Below are 16,211 nucleotides of genomic sequence, written 5' to 3' on the forward strand. Positions count from 1 at the left end.
ACTTTTGCCTTTGCCTGTCCCGAAAAGGCCTTGGATGCACATTTCCATGGATTTTATTTCGGATCTTCCAGTATCTCAGAAAATGTCTGTCATCTGGGTGGTGTGTGATCGTTTTTCCAAGATGGTCCATTTGGTGCCCTTGCCTAAGTTGCCTTCCTCCTCCGATTTGGTTCCTCTATTTTTTCAGAATGTGGTTCGCTTGCACGGCATTCCTGAAAATATTGTGTCTGATAGAGGATCCCAGTTTGTGTCCAGGTTTTGGCGGACTTTTTGTGCTAAGATGGGCATTGATTTATCTTTTTCGTTGGCCTTCCATCCTCAGACTAATGGCCAAACCGAGCGAACTAATCAGACGTTGGAAACTTATTTGAGATGTTTTGTTTCTGCTGATCAGGATGATTGGGTGACTTTTTTGCCATTGGCCGAGTTTGCCGTTAATAATCGGGCTAGTTCTGCTACTTTGGTTTCGCCTTTTTTCTGCAATTCTGGTTTCCATCCTCGTTTTTCCTCAGATCAGGTTGAGTCTTCTGACTGTCCTGGGGTGGATTCTGTGGTGGATAGGTTGCAGCAGATTTGGAACCATGTGGTGGACAATTTGAGGTTGTCACAGGAGAAGGCTCAGCGCTTTGCCAACCGCCGCCGCGGTGTGGGTCCCCGACTTCGTGTTGGGGATTTGGTGTGGCTGTCTTCTCGGATTGTTCCTATGAAGGTCTCCTCTCATAAATTCAAGCCTCGCTTCATCAGTCCTTATAAGATCTTGGAAATCCTTAACCCGGTGTCTTTTTGTTTGGATCTCCCAGCATTGTTTGCCATTCATAATGTGTTCCATAGGTCTTTGTTGCGGAGGTATGTGGTACCTGTGGTTCCTTCCGTTGAGCCTCCCGCTCCGGTGCTGGTCGAGGGTGAATTGGAGTACGTGGTGGAGAAGATTTTGGATTCTCGTATCTCTAGACGGAGGCTTCAGTATTTGGTGAAGTGGAAGGGCTATGGTCAGGAGGATAATTCCTGGGTTGTCGCCTCTGATGTTCATGCGGCCGATTTGGTTCATGCCTTCCACGCGGCTCATCCTGATCGCACTGGGGTGTTGTGATTCGGTTCGTGGGCTCCCCCGGTGGTCTCTTGTGGTACTGGTGTCCTGCAAGCTTTGCCTTCTCAGTTCACCTGTTCCTATCAGGATGTGGGAGTATCCTATTTAACCTTGCTCCTCAGTCATTCTAATGCTGGCCATCAATGTATCCAGAGTGATTCTGTTGCATGTTCCTGCTCCCAGTTTTCTGCTCAGCTAAGTTGGACACTTTAGTCCTTAAGTCTATTTTTGTATGTTTTGTCCAGTTTGCACTTATGTGAATCTCTGCAGCTGGAAGCTCTTGTTGGGCTGAAATTACCACTCCAGTGGCATGAGTTGTCACATGAGTTAAGGTAATTTCAGGATGGTGTTTTGAAGGGTTTTGCAGCTGACCGCGAAGTCCTCTGTTGTATCTTTCTGCTATTTAGTTAGCGGGCCTCTCTGTGCTAAATCTGCTTTCATACTACGTGTGTCTTTTCATCTGCTCTCACCGTTATTATATGTGGGGGGCTGCTATCTCCTGTGGGGACATTCTCTGGAGGCAAGCCAGGACTGTGTTTTCTTCTACCAGGGGTAGTTAGTTCTCCGGCTGGCGCGCGGCATCTAGAGACAACGCAGGAATGCCCCCTGGCTACTTCTAGTGTGGTGTGTAGGTTTAGCATCGCGGTCAGCTCTAGTTTCCATCACCCGAGAGCTTGTCCGTTTATTCTATGCTTCTGATGTTTCCTTGCCTTTGGAAACCATAACAGTATGGCCAGCCCAAATGTTTAATCTATAGGCTGAAGCAGGAGAGAAAAGGAACTGTGTGAAACCTTTTTTATTTTTTATTTTTTTCCTTCCTCTGAAGTTGCACTCCAGCTCTAATTGCAGTCTCCTGTTTTCCTCTCCTCTTAACCCCTGAATGGCTCAGACTTTATCTGTTGAAATATGGATCCCCAGAGTCTGGCTACCAATTTGAATAATCTTGCCTCTAAAGTTCAGAATATACAAGATTTTTTGTTACATGCTCCTCGGTCTGAACCTAAAATTCCTATACCGGAGTTTTTTTCTGGAGATCGATCTTGTTTTCTAAATTTTAAGTACAATTGTAAATTGTTTCTTTCGTTGAGATCTCATTCTGCTGGAGATCCTGCTCAGCAAGTAAAAATTGTTATTTCTTTACTGCGGGGTGACCCCCAAAATTGGGCATTTTCATTGGCACCAGGGGATCCTGCGTTGCTCAATGTGGATGCGTTTTTTCTGGCTTTGGGGTTGCTTTATGAGGAACCAAATTTGGAGATTCAGGCTGAGAAAGCCCTAATAGCCCTCTCTCAGGGGCAAGATGAAGCCGAAATATATTGCCAAAAATTTCGAAAAGGGTCTGTGCTTACTCAGTGGAATGAGTGCGCTCTGGCGGCAATTTTCAGAGAAGGTCTCTCTGATGCTGTAAAAGACGTCATGGTGGGGTTTCCTGCGCCTACTGGTCTGAATGAGTCCATGACAATGGCAATTCAGATTGATCGGCGTTTACGGGAACGCAAACCTGTGCACCAGTTGGCGGTGTCTTCTGAAGAGGCACCACAGAGTATGCAATGTGATAGCTTTCTGTTCAGAAGCGAACGACAGATTTATAGGCGCAAAAATCATTTGTGCTTCTATTGTGGAAATTCTACTCATGTTATATCAGCATGCTCTAAACGAACAAAGAAAGTTGATAAATCCTCTGCTATTGGCACTTTGCAGTCCAAGTTTATTTTGTCTGTAACTCTAATTTTTTCGTTATCTTCTATTGTTGCGGATGCGTATGTGGATTCTGGCGCCGCTTTGAGTCTTATGGATTGGTCCTTTGCCAGGCGCTGTGGGTTTGATCTAGAGCCTCTGGAAGTTCCTATACCTTTAAAGGGTATTGATTCTACACCATTGGCTAGTAATAAACCACAATACTGGACACAAGTGACTATGCGTATGACTCCAGACCATCAAGAGGTGATTCGCTTCCTTGTACTGTATAATCTACATGATGTGTTGGTGCTGGGATTGCCATGGTTGCAAACTCATAACCCAGTCCTTGACTGGAAAACAATGTCTGTACTAAGCTGGGGATGTCAGGGAAATCATGGGGACACATCTTTGGTCTCCATTGCTTCATCTATTCCCTCTGAAATTCCTGAGTTTTTGTCTGATTATCGTGAGGTTTTTGAGGAATCTACTCTTAATTCTCTTCCTCCTCACAGAGATTGCGATTGCGCCATAGATTTGATCCCTGGCAGTAAATTTCCTAAGGGTCGTCTATTCAATCTGTCTGTACCTGAACATGCTGCCATGCGAGAGTATATTAGGGAGTCCTTGGAAAAGGGACATATTCGTCCTTCTTCGTCTCCTTTAGGAGCGGGGTTCTTTTTCGTAGCTAAAAGCGATGGTTCTTTGAGACCTTGTATTGATTATAGACTCTTGAATAAGATCACAGTCAAGTATCAGTATCCTTTGCCATTGCTGACAGATTTATTTGCTCGCATTGAGGGGGCGAAGTGGTTCTCTAAGATTGATCTTTGCGGTGCGTATAATTTGGTGCGAATTAAGCAGGGGGATGAGTGGAAAACCGCATTTAATACGCCCGAGGGCCATTTTGAGTATTTGGTGATGCCTTTTGGTCTGTCAAATGCCCCTTCGGTCTTTCAGTCTTTTATGCACAATATTTTCCGTGAATATCTGGATAAATTTATGATTGTGTATTTGGACGATATCTTGATTTTTTCGGATGACTGGGAATCTCATGTTCAACAAGTTAGGAGGGTTTTTCAGGTTTTGCGGACCAATTCTCTGTTTGTTAAAGGTTCAAAGTGTGTTTTTGGGGTTCAGAAGATTTCTTTTTTGGGGTACATTTTTTCCCCCTCTTCTATTGAGATGGATCCTGTGAAGGTTCGGGCTATTTGTGACTGGACGCAACCGACTTCTCTTAAGGGCCTTCAGAAATTTTTGGGCTTTGCTAACTTTTATCGTCGATTCATAACTGGTTTTTCTAGCGTGGTCCAGCCTTTGACTGATTTGACTAAAAAGGGTGCTGATGTTGCAGATTGGTCTCCTGCTGCTGTGGAGGCCTTTCGGGAGCTTAAGCGCCGTTTTTCTTCTGCTCCGGTGTTGTGCCAGCCTGATGTTTCTCTTCCTTTTCAGGTGGAAGTTGATGCTTCCGAGATCGGAGCGGGGGCGGTTTTGTCGCAGAAAAGTTCAGATTGTTCAGTGATGAGACCTTGTGCGTTCTTTTCTCGAAAATTTTCGCCCGCCGAGCGAAATTATGACGTCGGTAATCGGGAGCTTTTGGCGATGAAGTGGGCATTCGAGGAGTGGCGTCATTGGCTTGAGGGTGCTAAACATCAGGTGGTGGTCTTGACTGATCACAAAAATTTGATTTATCTTGAGTCGGCCAGACGTCTGAATCCTAGACAGGCGCGCTGGTCGTTGTTTTTCTCCCGGTTTAATTTTGTGGTTTCGTATCTGCCAGGTACTAAGAATGTGAAGGCGGATGCCCTTTCTAGGAGTTTTGAACCTGATTCCCCTGGTGATTCTAAACCTACGGGTATACTTAAGGATGGGGTGATATTGTCTGCTGTCTTCCCAGACCTGCGACGTGCTTTACAAGAGTTTCAGGCGGATCGGCCTGATCGTTGTCCGCCTGGTAGATTGTTTGTGCCGGATGAGTGGACCAATAGAGTCATCTCGGAGGTTCATTCTTCTGCGTTGGCAGGTCATCCGGGAATTTTTGGTACCAGAGATTTGGTGGCTAGGTCCTTCTGGTGGCCTTCCCTGTCTCGGGACGTGCGTACTTTTGTGCAGTCTTGCGATGTTTGTGCTCGGGCCAAGCCTTGTTGTTCTCGGGCTAGTGGGTTGTTGTTGCCCTTGCCTGTTCCTAAGAGGCCTTGGACACACATCTCTATGGATTTTATTTCTGATCTCCCTGTTTCTCAGAAGATGTCCGTCATTTGGGTGGGGTGTGACCGCTTTTCTAAGATGGTTCATTTGGTGCCCTTGCCCAAGCTGCCTTCCTCATCTGAGTTGGTGCCCCTGTTTTTTCAGAATGTGGTTCGGCTGCATGGTATTCCGGAGAATATCGTTTCCGACAGGGGATCCCAGTTTGTGTCCAGATTTTGGCGGGCGTTTTGTGCCAGGATGGGCATTGATTTGTCTTTTTCGTCTGCATTTCATCCCCAGACAAATGGCCAGACGGAACGTACTAATCAGACCTTGGAGACTTATTTGAGGTGTTTCGTGTCTGCTGATCAGGATGACTGGGTCTCCTTTTTGCCGTTGGCTGAGTTTGCCCTTAATAATCGGGCCAGTTCTGCCACTTTGGTCTCCCCTTTCTTTTGCAATTCAGGGTTCCATCCTCGTTTTTAATCTGGTCAGGTGGAGTCTTCGGATTGTCCTGGAGTGGATACCATGGTGGATAGGTTGCATCGTATTTGGGGGCAGGTGGTGGACAATTTGGAGTTGTCCAAGGAGAGGACTCAACGTTTTGCTAATCGCCATCGTCGTGTTGGTCCTCGTCTTCGTGTTGGGGACTTGGTGTGGTTGTCCTCCCGTTTTGTCCCTATGAGGGTCTCTTCTCCTAAGTTTAAGCCTCGGTTCATCGGTCCTTATAAGATTTTGGAAATTCTTAACCCTGTGTCTTTTCGTTTGGACCTCCCAGCATCCTTTGCTATCCATAATGTCTTCCATCGGTCATTATTGCGGAGGTATGAGGTACCACTTGTGCCTTCTGTTGAGCCTCCTGCTCCTGTGCTGGTTGAGGGTGAATTGGAGTACGTGGTGGAGAAAATCTTGGACTCCCGTGTTTCCAGACGGAGACTTCAATATCTGGTGAAATGGAAGGGCTACGGTCAAGAGGATAATTCTTGGGTTACAGCTTCTGATGTTCATGCTTCTGATTTGGTCCGTGCCTTTCATAGGGCTCATCCAGATCGCCCTGGTGGTTCTTGTGAGGGTTCGGTGCCCCCTCCTTAAGGGGGGGGTACTGTTGTGATTCGGTTCGTGGGCTCCCCCGGTGGTCTCTTGTGGTACTGGTGTCCTGCAAGCTTTGCCTTCTCAGTTCACCTGTTCCTATCAGGATGTGGGAGTATCCTATTTAACCTTGCTCCTCAGTCATTCTAATGCTGGCCATCAATGTATCCAGAGTGATTCTGTTGCATGTTCCTGCTCCCAGTTTTCTGCTCAGCTAAGTTGGACACTTTAGTCCTTAAGTCTATTTTTGTATGTTTTGTCCAGTTTGCACTTATGTGAATCTCTGCAGCTGGAAGCTCTTGTTGGGCTGAAATTACCACTCCAGTGGCATGAGTTGTCACATGAGTTAAGGTAATTTCAGGATGGTGTTTTGAAGGGTTTTGCAGCTGACCGCGAAGTCCTCTGTTGTATCTTTCTGCTATTTAGTTAGCGGGCCTCTCTGTGCTAAATCTGCTTTCATACTACGTGTGTCTTTTCATCTGCTCTCACCGTTATTATATGTGGGGGGCTGCTATCTCCTGTGGGGACATTCTCTGGAGGCAAGCCAGGACTGTGTTTTCTTCTACCAGGGGTAGTTAGTTCTCCGGCTGGCGCGCGGCATCTAGAGACAACGCAGGAATGCCCCCTGGCTACTTCTAGTGTGGTGTGTAGGTTTAGCATCGCGGTCAGCTCTAGTTTCCATCACCCGAGAGCTTGTCCGTTTATTCTATGCTTCTGATGTTTCCTTGCCATTGGAAACCATAACACTGGGGGTCTTGATGAGGGTTCGGTGACCCCTCCTCAAGGGGGGGGGGTACTGTTGTGAACTCTATTTTTAGGCTCCCTCTAGTGGTCACAAGTGGTACTGTGTAGTGTTGTCTTCTGCAGGTTGGCTGTATCAGCTGGTTCGTTATCCTTGGTTCGTTTCCTATTTAACTCACCTGGATACTCAGTTCCTTGCCTGCTATCAATGTATTCAGTGCTCTTCAGATTCCTTGTGATTACCTTGCTCCCAGCCTCTCCAAGACAAGCTAAGTTTTTTGTCCGTTCATTTTTTGATTATCAGCATTCATCATGTTTCTTGTCCAGCTTGCTAAGATGTGATCTCCTCGCTGGCTGGTTGCTCTAGGGGACTGAGTTTCTCCCCCCACACCGTTAGTTGGTGCGGGGGTTCTTGAAATCTCAGTGTGGATATTTTGTTAGGGTTTTTAACTGACCGCACAGACCCCTTACTATTTTCTGCTATCTAGTATTAGTGGGCCTCATTTGCTGAATCTGTTTTCACCCCTGTGTATGTGCCTTCCTCTTACCTCACCGTTATTATTTGTTGGGGGCTTCTATATCTTTGGGAATTATTTCTCTGGAGGCAAGAGAGGTCTTTCTTTCTCTCTAGGGGTAGTTAGTTCCTCAGGCTGGCTCGAGACGTCTAGGATTTTTTAGGCACGTTCACCGGCTACTTCTAGTGTGTTTGGATAGGTTCAGATTTGCGGTCAGTCCAGTTTGCCACCTCCCTAGAGCTTGTCCTATGTTTGTTACTTAGCTGGAGTAATTCGTGATCCTCAACCACTAAGTATCATAACAGCTCACCCAGGGAGGTCTGGGTAATAGTCTCAGGTTCTTGCAGAGCAGAAACAGCTTACATGTCCAGCAATTGCAGATGGAAGCAAACACGAGCAGCAGATGAAGGAGGATTACTGGAACTGGTGTATGCATCAGGAACTCAGAGCAGAGTAGCAGGATAACCCCACAGGTTCACAGGAGCAGGTATATAGCCAGGGAGTCACCAGAGGTCAGGAGCTGGATGCAAGGCAGAATACTCTAGCACAGACTGAAGGCTGGGGTGGAGTTTTATAGCAGGAAGACACAGTGCACATGAGACCAAAGACGCCATCTTGGAAAAGGGCATTAATGCACAAAAAGGTAATAAAAAATGTTCAGAGTCCTGACAGGATGGTGAATCTCACTGACGGAACGCTGGGTTAGCGTAGAGGAAGCCATGACCCAGTCGGACATTGGGAGACCATGTTACAGATGTATGAAGACAGGTTGTGGAAGGCTTTGCATGTCATAGTTAGGGTTTTGAACTGTAGCATCTGGGCAATTGTAAGTCAGTGAAGGGCCTAGCAGAGAGTAGAGGCCGTGGAATAACAGAGGGACAGTTGGATTACCCAGGCATCAGACTTTAGGATAGATTGGAGAGGTGCAAGAGTGCTAGAGGGGAGGCCAGACAGTAGAAGGTTGCAATAGTGGAGGCGGGAGATCATGAGGGCATGCACAAACATTTTTGCAGTTGCTTGGACTGTACGGATCCTAGAACTGTTTTTGAGTTGTAGTGGGCAGGAGGAGGCAACGGCTTGGATATGCATATTGAAAGAGAGAGCAGAGTCGAGAGTCACCCCGAGGCCCCAAACATGCAGGACTTTTTGTAGCGGTGTGGCGTCCCGGCATTACACAGTCACGTGTCCCAAAACATTACCCGTGCCCTCCAAGATGCTGTTATTGTTAAATCAACCTAACCACAGACACATGGACAAGTGCTTGTGGTCAGGGACAGTACATCACACTAACAGCACACTGGGTTGACATAGTGGATGCCGGGACCCAGTCCGACCTTGGGATGGTGCACATCCGACCAACCACGAGTATTACGGGCCCTACATAAATCTGGGTTGCCCCCACAGTCTTCAGCTCCTGCACATCCTCCTCTTCAGCCTACATCTCCACAAGTAGCACGCACATCAGCAACAAGCTGGAAGCACTGCAGCACTGCCTTAGCCAAGCGGCAACAGGCTGTGCTGAAGCTAATATGCTTAGGTGACAAGCCGCACAATGATGAAGATTTGTGGACAGCTCTGAAAGAGCAGGCAGATCTGTGGCTGACACCGCTAAACCTACAGCCAACCATGGTTGTGTGTGACAACAGCTGGAACCTGGTGGCTGCTCTGTGTCGAGGCGAGCTCACACAAGTGCCATGCCTGGCCATGTGCTTAATCTCATTGTTCAACATTTTCTGAAAAGCTACATGGAGGTGCCAGATCTGCTAGGAAAATTATGAGGCTCTGTGTACCCCTTTTAGAAAGTCAGCTAGCGCTTCATCTGCCCTTGATGTGCTTCTGCAGCACTTGCAGCTTCTGTCTCACCTATTGGTGTGTGATGTCTGTCCTTCCCATGAATTGGAACTCTACACTGAATATTTTGGAAAGGATTTGTGAGCAGAAGAGGGCAGTTGTTAACTACCAGCATCAACAAGGCCTTCGGTATTCAGTTCTGAATTCACACACAAGATCTCAGGAGTGGACATTGATGTCAGACATATGTACCATCCTCCAAAACTTTGAGGAATTCATCAAGATGGTGAGTGGCAATGACACCATAATTAACATCCCCATCCCGCTTTTCTGTGTTCCAATACTAATATTTATAGTTATATATATATAGTTTAAGTAACAATGATAACAATAATACAATAATTAAACAGAAATAAAACAACCCTGCTCGTGACATCTTACAATCTACACTAAGTAATAACGTTAACAATAATTAAACCAAAAAAAACCCCATCCTGCGCGTCACAGCTTACAATCTACAATGAGGTGGGGGAGATAAAAACTACAGGGGAATGTATTTACAATGATGCATTTACAACGGTATTACTGAGGTTAGTCGAAAGTCATGGAGGCCTGAGGACAAGGAGGAGGGGGAGACCATGGTCAGTTGTTCTCTTGGTGGGGACACGGAAGTATCGACTGTTTGCAGTCTTGGACACATAGCTGAGTTTATGTTACGCTGCCTTTCCCGGCACCCTCGCGTTCTCAAAATTTTGGGTGACAGGCAATACCGATTGTTGTTGACACTTCTAGACCCACGCTTCAAGGAGAACTTTATATCTCTTATTCCAGAAGCAGACAGGTGTACTACAATGTTGGAGGACCATAGGGCCCTTCTTCCTGAATTATTTAAAAAATTCCCATCTGAAAATGCTGGCAGAAGAGGTCACAGTTTGCTGGCCAAGTAAGGAGTACAGGTGAGAGAGACAAAACTCCAATCCAGCAGAGGCAGTGGAACACTGGCAAAGTTCGGGCAGAGGTTTCTCAGACCCTCCCATCGCCCTGGCCCTGAGGCATGGTGGACTCTTACAAGGCGTGCAAAGTTTGGGGAAATGCAGAGGGAGTACCTTGCTGGCTGTACCAACATCCTCTGTTCCCTTTAGTTATTGTTTAGCAAAGCTGAACACGGAGCATGAGCTGTCTCTCTCTACTGCGCAAGTGTGCTGTACTCACATTCATGGAGCGCATGGTGCTTCACACTCTGGCCGTCATTAGGCACATGGCTCCTCGCTTTATGGCAATACCGCTTTTATTGGCTGGAGAAAATGCCTTCATAATACAGAGACAGAGTACAACACCACCCAAGCGTTCATACTCTGCTCCTCAGACTTTCTATGTGCGCAGTGACTGCCTCTAGGCAGAAGATGATGATGGTTTTAGTAGTAGTTGGAGCATTTAAGACAGTCATGAAGCAGCCATAACAACTTGAATGAGAAGTATTTTTCAAGAAATACTACACTGTTCAATATGTGGCCTGTATTTTTTATTTTTTTATGCAAAATAGTGCTGTATATATGTAGAGTCACTGACAGCAAAAACAGTTGAAAACTGGCCTAAATTGCCCAAACTTGGAGCATGCAGATATATGAGGCCTATCACAGAAATACCACAATGCCAAAAATGTGGCCTGTATTTTTTAAATGCAAAATATTGCTGTATATAAGTAGAGTAAGAAACAGCAAAAACAGTGGAAAACCGCCCTAAAATGCCCAAACTTGGAGCACGCAGATATATGAGGCCTGTCACGGAAATACAACACTGCCAAATATGTGGCCTGTATTTTTTAAATGCAAAATAGTGCTGAATATAAGTAGAGTAACATACAGCAAAAACAGTTGAAAACCAGCCTAAAATGCCCAAACTTTAAGCACGCAGATATATGAGGTCTGTCACGGAAATACCACACTGACAAATATGTGGCCTGTATTTTTCTTTGTGCAAAATAGTTCTGTATATAAGTAGAGTAACAGACTGGAAAAAACTGGACTAATGGTCTAAAATGCCCAAACTTTGAGCACGCATATATATGAGGCCTGTCACGAAAATACCACACTGCCAAATGTGTGGCCTGTATTTTTTGTAATGCAAAATAGTGCTGTGTATAAGTAGAGTAACAGAAAGGAAAAAAGTGGGAAACCGGCCTACAATGCCCAAACCTGGAGCATGCAGATATATGAGGCCTGTCACGGAAATATCACAATGCCGAATATGTGGCTTGTATTTTTGGGGGGGTCTGCAAATTAGTGCTGTTTATAAGTAGAGTCACAGACAGCAAAAACAGTGGAAGACCAGCCTAAATTGCCCAAACATGGAGCACAACGATATATGAGGCCTTTTTTGTTTTTTGATGAATTTAAAACCAAAAAAAAAGTGGCACAAGGCTACCACACAGAACTATGCTACTGTGGAAATATGATTTTTCAAAAAAATAAAAAAAAACACCAGGACTCAGCCTGACATAACAGACTGTATTATTTATTTATTTTGGCTTTTGGGTGAATTTCTAAAAAAAAAATAGTAGAACAAGGCTAGCACACATAACTAAAGGTACCTTCACACGAAGCGACGCTGCAGCGATAGCGACAACGATGTCGATCGCTGCAGCGTCGCTGTTTGGTCGCTGGAGAGCTGTCACACAGACCGCTCTCCAGCGATCAACTATGCCGAGGTCCCCTGGTAACCAGGGTAAACATCGGGTAACTAAGCGCAGGGCCGCGCTTAGTAACCCGATGTTTACCCTGGTTACCAGCGTAAAATCTAAAAAAAACAAACAGCACATACTTACATTCACGTCCCCCTGCGTCCACTTCCTGACTGACTGAGCGCCGTACAGTGAGAGCAGAGCGGTGACGTCACCGCTGTGCTGCTTTCACTTTCACTTTGCGGCGCTGAGTCAGAGGAGGAAGCAGACTGCAGGGGACGCAATGTGAGTATGTGCTGTTTGTTTTTTTTACATTTTACGCTAGTAACCAGGGTAAACATCGGGTAACTAAGCGCGGCCCTGCGCTTAGTAACCCGATGTTTACCCTGGTTACCAGTGTAAAATATCGCTGGTATCGTTGCTTTTGCTTTCAAACACAACGATACACAGCGATCGGACGACCAAATAAAGTTCTGGACTTTATTCAGCGACCAGCGACATCACAGCAGGATCCTGATCGCTGCTGCGTGTCAAACGAAACGATATCGCTAGCGAGGACGCTGCAACGTCACGGATTGCTAGCGATATCGTTATAATGTCGTTTCGTGTGAAGGTACCTTTAGCTATATATGGCTAGTTTCACATTTGCGGTAGAATCCGCAAAGTTTAATCCGCAACCTGAAATGCACGATAAACTGCATGCAAACTCAGCGTTTTTTAGACGCATAAGGTAACGCACGTGGTAAAAAAATGCTGTGTTTGCACGCTTTTTCATGCGTTTTGCATGCATTTGTGTTTTCTGTGCGCATAGTGGAAAATTTAACAGGATAAAAATCTAGATAAACAGACATCGCCGATGACACTACAGTGGGAGTGTATTATGGGATATCTTTATATAAACCCTTGGACTGCTGAAATCTACAGATTTTGCTACTATATCCTGTGTCATGATGAAACTTTGCATGGAGAGCTTTTATTTCAACCTGGATTTATGTATCAAGCTGCTTCTTGCCTGTGCATTTGCTTGGGAGAAACAAAGAAATAGAGAACGACAGAGAAGGACACGGCGTAGGCATTTTTGGAGACACCCCATTATTGAACTCCGGGAGAGCCGTGGAGCCTACCACATGCTATATGGCGAGCTTAATGCCAAATTCCCAGAATATACCAGTAAGTCTCAAGAGTCTTTTCGGGATTTGCTTGGTCATGTCCAAGGAGCCATCCGGAGACAGGACACCCAGCTCCATAGAGCAATTCCTGCAGAGGAACATCTCCTGGTGACTTTAAGGTACGTAATAATTCTAAACAAATGCCAGTCATAATTGTTGTTGGTCTGCCATGTATTATTTGTATTTTCCTTTATGTCTTTAGCTAAACACCACTATAAATAAAATTGTTTGTAATTTTTGTTTTTTCAATTTTAGATTCTTGGCTACCGGAGAGAGCTTATCAAGGCTCTACTTTCAGTACTGGCTTGCCGGGCTTTGTGGACCGTTCTCCAAGATGAATTTATCCCCCTACCCACCACGGACATGTGGATGGAAATTGCCGAAAAATTCTGGAGTGTGTGTGATTTCCCCAACTGTTTGGGAGCAGTGGATGGAAAGCACATATGCATTATCAAACCCGCCAGAACTGGATTTGAGTACTTCAACTACAAAAAATATTTTTCAGTAGTGCTTATGGCAATAGCAGATGTGGACTGTCGCTTTATTGCCGTGGACATTGGAGCTCTTGGCCATGGCAATGACTCCCAGACTTTCAGGAACTCGGATATGGGTCAACGTGTGTATAGCAACATTTTTAATTTTCCCCTGCCACGACCTCTACCCAACACTCAAGGCCCACCGATGCCACTTGTTATGGTTGGGGATGAGGCCTTTCAGATGTGTGAAAACCTACTGAAGCCATATTCCAGTTGGGACTTGAACCACACTAAAAGGATTTATAACTACAGAATGACCAGGGCCCGAAGAACAGTGGAGTGTACCTTTGGGATTCTTGTCTCAAAATGGTGCATTCTTGGGACAGCCATTAATCTAAAAATGGAGACAGTCGATGAGGTGGTCAAAGCCTGTGTGGTTCTCCAAAATTACATAATGGCGAAGGAGCGACCCAACATTGAACTGGATGAACCAGTTGCAAACCCATTGACCCGCTGCGGTCAATTGTTGAAGTTGGCCACATGCAGAACCAATTTTCTGCCTATTTTGTTTCTGACATTGGATGTGTGGCATGGTAAGATAATATTGCGTAAAATGTGCTGTTTGGTTTGGGTCTATACCAGTTATGTTTCAAATGTTATTAATATTTTTTGTTAATAAATAACGTGTTTTGATATCTGTACCGAGTCTGATATGTATTTCCTCTAAAAACCACTTAGGTTGCTAGAGATAAGGTAGTTGATGTAATTACATCCTGATTCTGTTCTGTTCTGCAGTATCTATTGGATGCAGACTGAAGAGACGATGGAGGTATAATACAAAGCAGGTCTATACTCACCAAGTCATATGTGACAAATAATGACTTCATGAGCACAAAACCCAGCCTCATGAATTCACTATTTCTGACACTTGTCTAGGTGAGTATAGATATGCCTTGTATGACCTCCATCATCTCTTCAGTTTTTGTGAAATAGATTATGTAGACTGAAGAGAAAATGGAGGTTATACAAGGCAATTCTCTACTTACCAGGTCAGGTGTCTAAAATAATGAGTTTTTTGACACATGATCTGTTGAGTATAGTTCTGCTTCCGTATTACGGCCATTGTCTCTTCAGTCTGCGACACAGATTAAGCAGACTGAAGAGATTATGGAAAAAATACAAGCAATATTATTTTTTGACAACTCATAGCTCCATACCAAACACACAAAGCTGCAGCGTTGTAGTTAATAACTACTGGAGCTATGAGGTGGCAAAAAAACAAAGTGTACGGCGCAGTGTGTTTATTCGGCACACAGTGTGTGTTGCCGGTGGCGAAATACACAAATAACCAAACAGTACTGGGGGAAAAAAACATTAGCATTTACTTTTAAACAACATCAAAAAAACGAACTGCTCCTGCTTGGTGTAGAGTGACGGAACAGGGGTGTGTGTAGCTGCGAGGCCTGGCTAACTGTAGATGACACAGGGGTTGCAGGAGAAGGGGCAATTAAAGTAGTGGGGTCTGGGAGTTCGGGATGGTGCTAGATGCATGAGAAGGCAGAGACACACTGGAAGGGTGAGACAAACCTGACATCGCAGACACATTGGGAGGTGAGTGGGGAGGAATAGAGATAGTCCACTGCTTTTTATTTTTTCCCTTTTTGGGATAGTCGCTGCGGTCTGGGGAGCCTCAGTGTGCTCATTTCTTGCAGCCTGGTCATGGTGGCCAATCTGTCAGGGTCTGTATGCCGCTATTGCTGCAAGGTTGTGGTGGTGGGGAAGGCCATGACAGGGTCCGGCTGCTGCTGCTGCATGGTGGTGGTGTGGAAGGCCATGTCAGGGTCCTGCTTCTGCATAGTGGTGGTGGGGAAGGCCATGCCAGGGTCCGGCTGCTGCTGCATGGTGGTGGTGGGAAGGCCATGCCAGAGTCTAGCTGCTGCTGCATGGTGGTGGTGGGGAAGGCCATGCCAGGGTTCGGGTACTGCTGCTGCATGGTGGTGCTGAAAAGCATGCCAGGATCCGGGTGCTGCTGCTGCTGCAGCTGGGACCTGGTGATGGTGGCCAACCTGTCCTGATCCAGGTGCTGCTGCATGGTGGTGGCAGTGGAGAATGTCCAAGCAGGAGCAACAGTTGGCATGGTGGTGGCGGTGGGCTGTCCAACAGCACTCGGCATGGAGGTGGCACTGTAGTGGTGTCTAGCGGTGCTTGTAATGGTGGTGGCCGTGCAGTGGTAAGCAGCAGAGCTCAGCATTGAGGTCAAGCATGTTGGCACAGGTGGAAATGCCACCACTGGCTGCTGAAATTACCTACTCTGCTGCATAGCCTGCACGTAAGCAGCATTGCAGGCCTGCATGACACTAATCTGGAGATCAGGAGTAAGGTGTTCCAACATGCCCTTTTCTATTTGATTAAAAAAATTATGTGCTAGCCTCTGGAGGTTGGCTTTCATTTGGTCAAGGCTTCTGGTGACATCCTGGATAAGTGTATTCATATGGTTTATGGCACTATCCAGTCTGTCTCCCATCGCCTTGAGTCCATCATGAAAGACCGAGCTCAAGGGTAAAAACTCGGGCATGAGTGACCTGTCCGAGGCCCTCTGATGCTACTGGAAAGTGCCCCAGAAAAAAGAGGCAGAGGACTGGGACAGGGGAACACCTGATGGACCAACTTCCTGGTCTCCAGTCTGTGTTGCAGGCACACTTGCTGCAGCACTGCTGGATGGCTGGGAGGAACCGTGTGTGTTTATTGAAGGACCGCTCCAGAACCAGGGTCAAGAGTGGTGCTCCATGTACTGTGAAA

This window comes from Ranitomeya variabilis, chromosome 2 (assembly GCF_051348905.1).
Source record: "Ranitomeya variabilis isolate aRanVar5 chromosome 2, aRanVar5.hap1, whole genome shotgun sequence".
Classification (NCBI taxonomy): Eukaryota; Metazoa; Chordata; class Amphibia; order Anura; family Dendrobatidae; genus Ranitomeya; species Ranitomeya variabilis.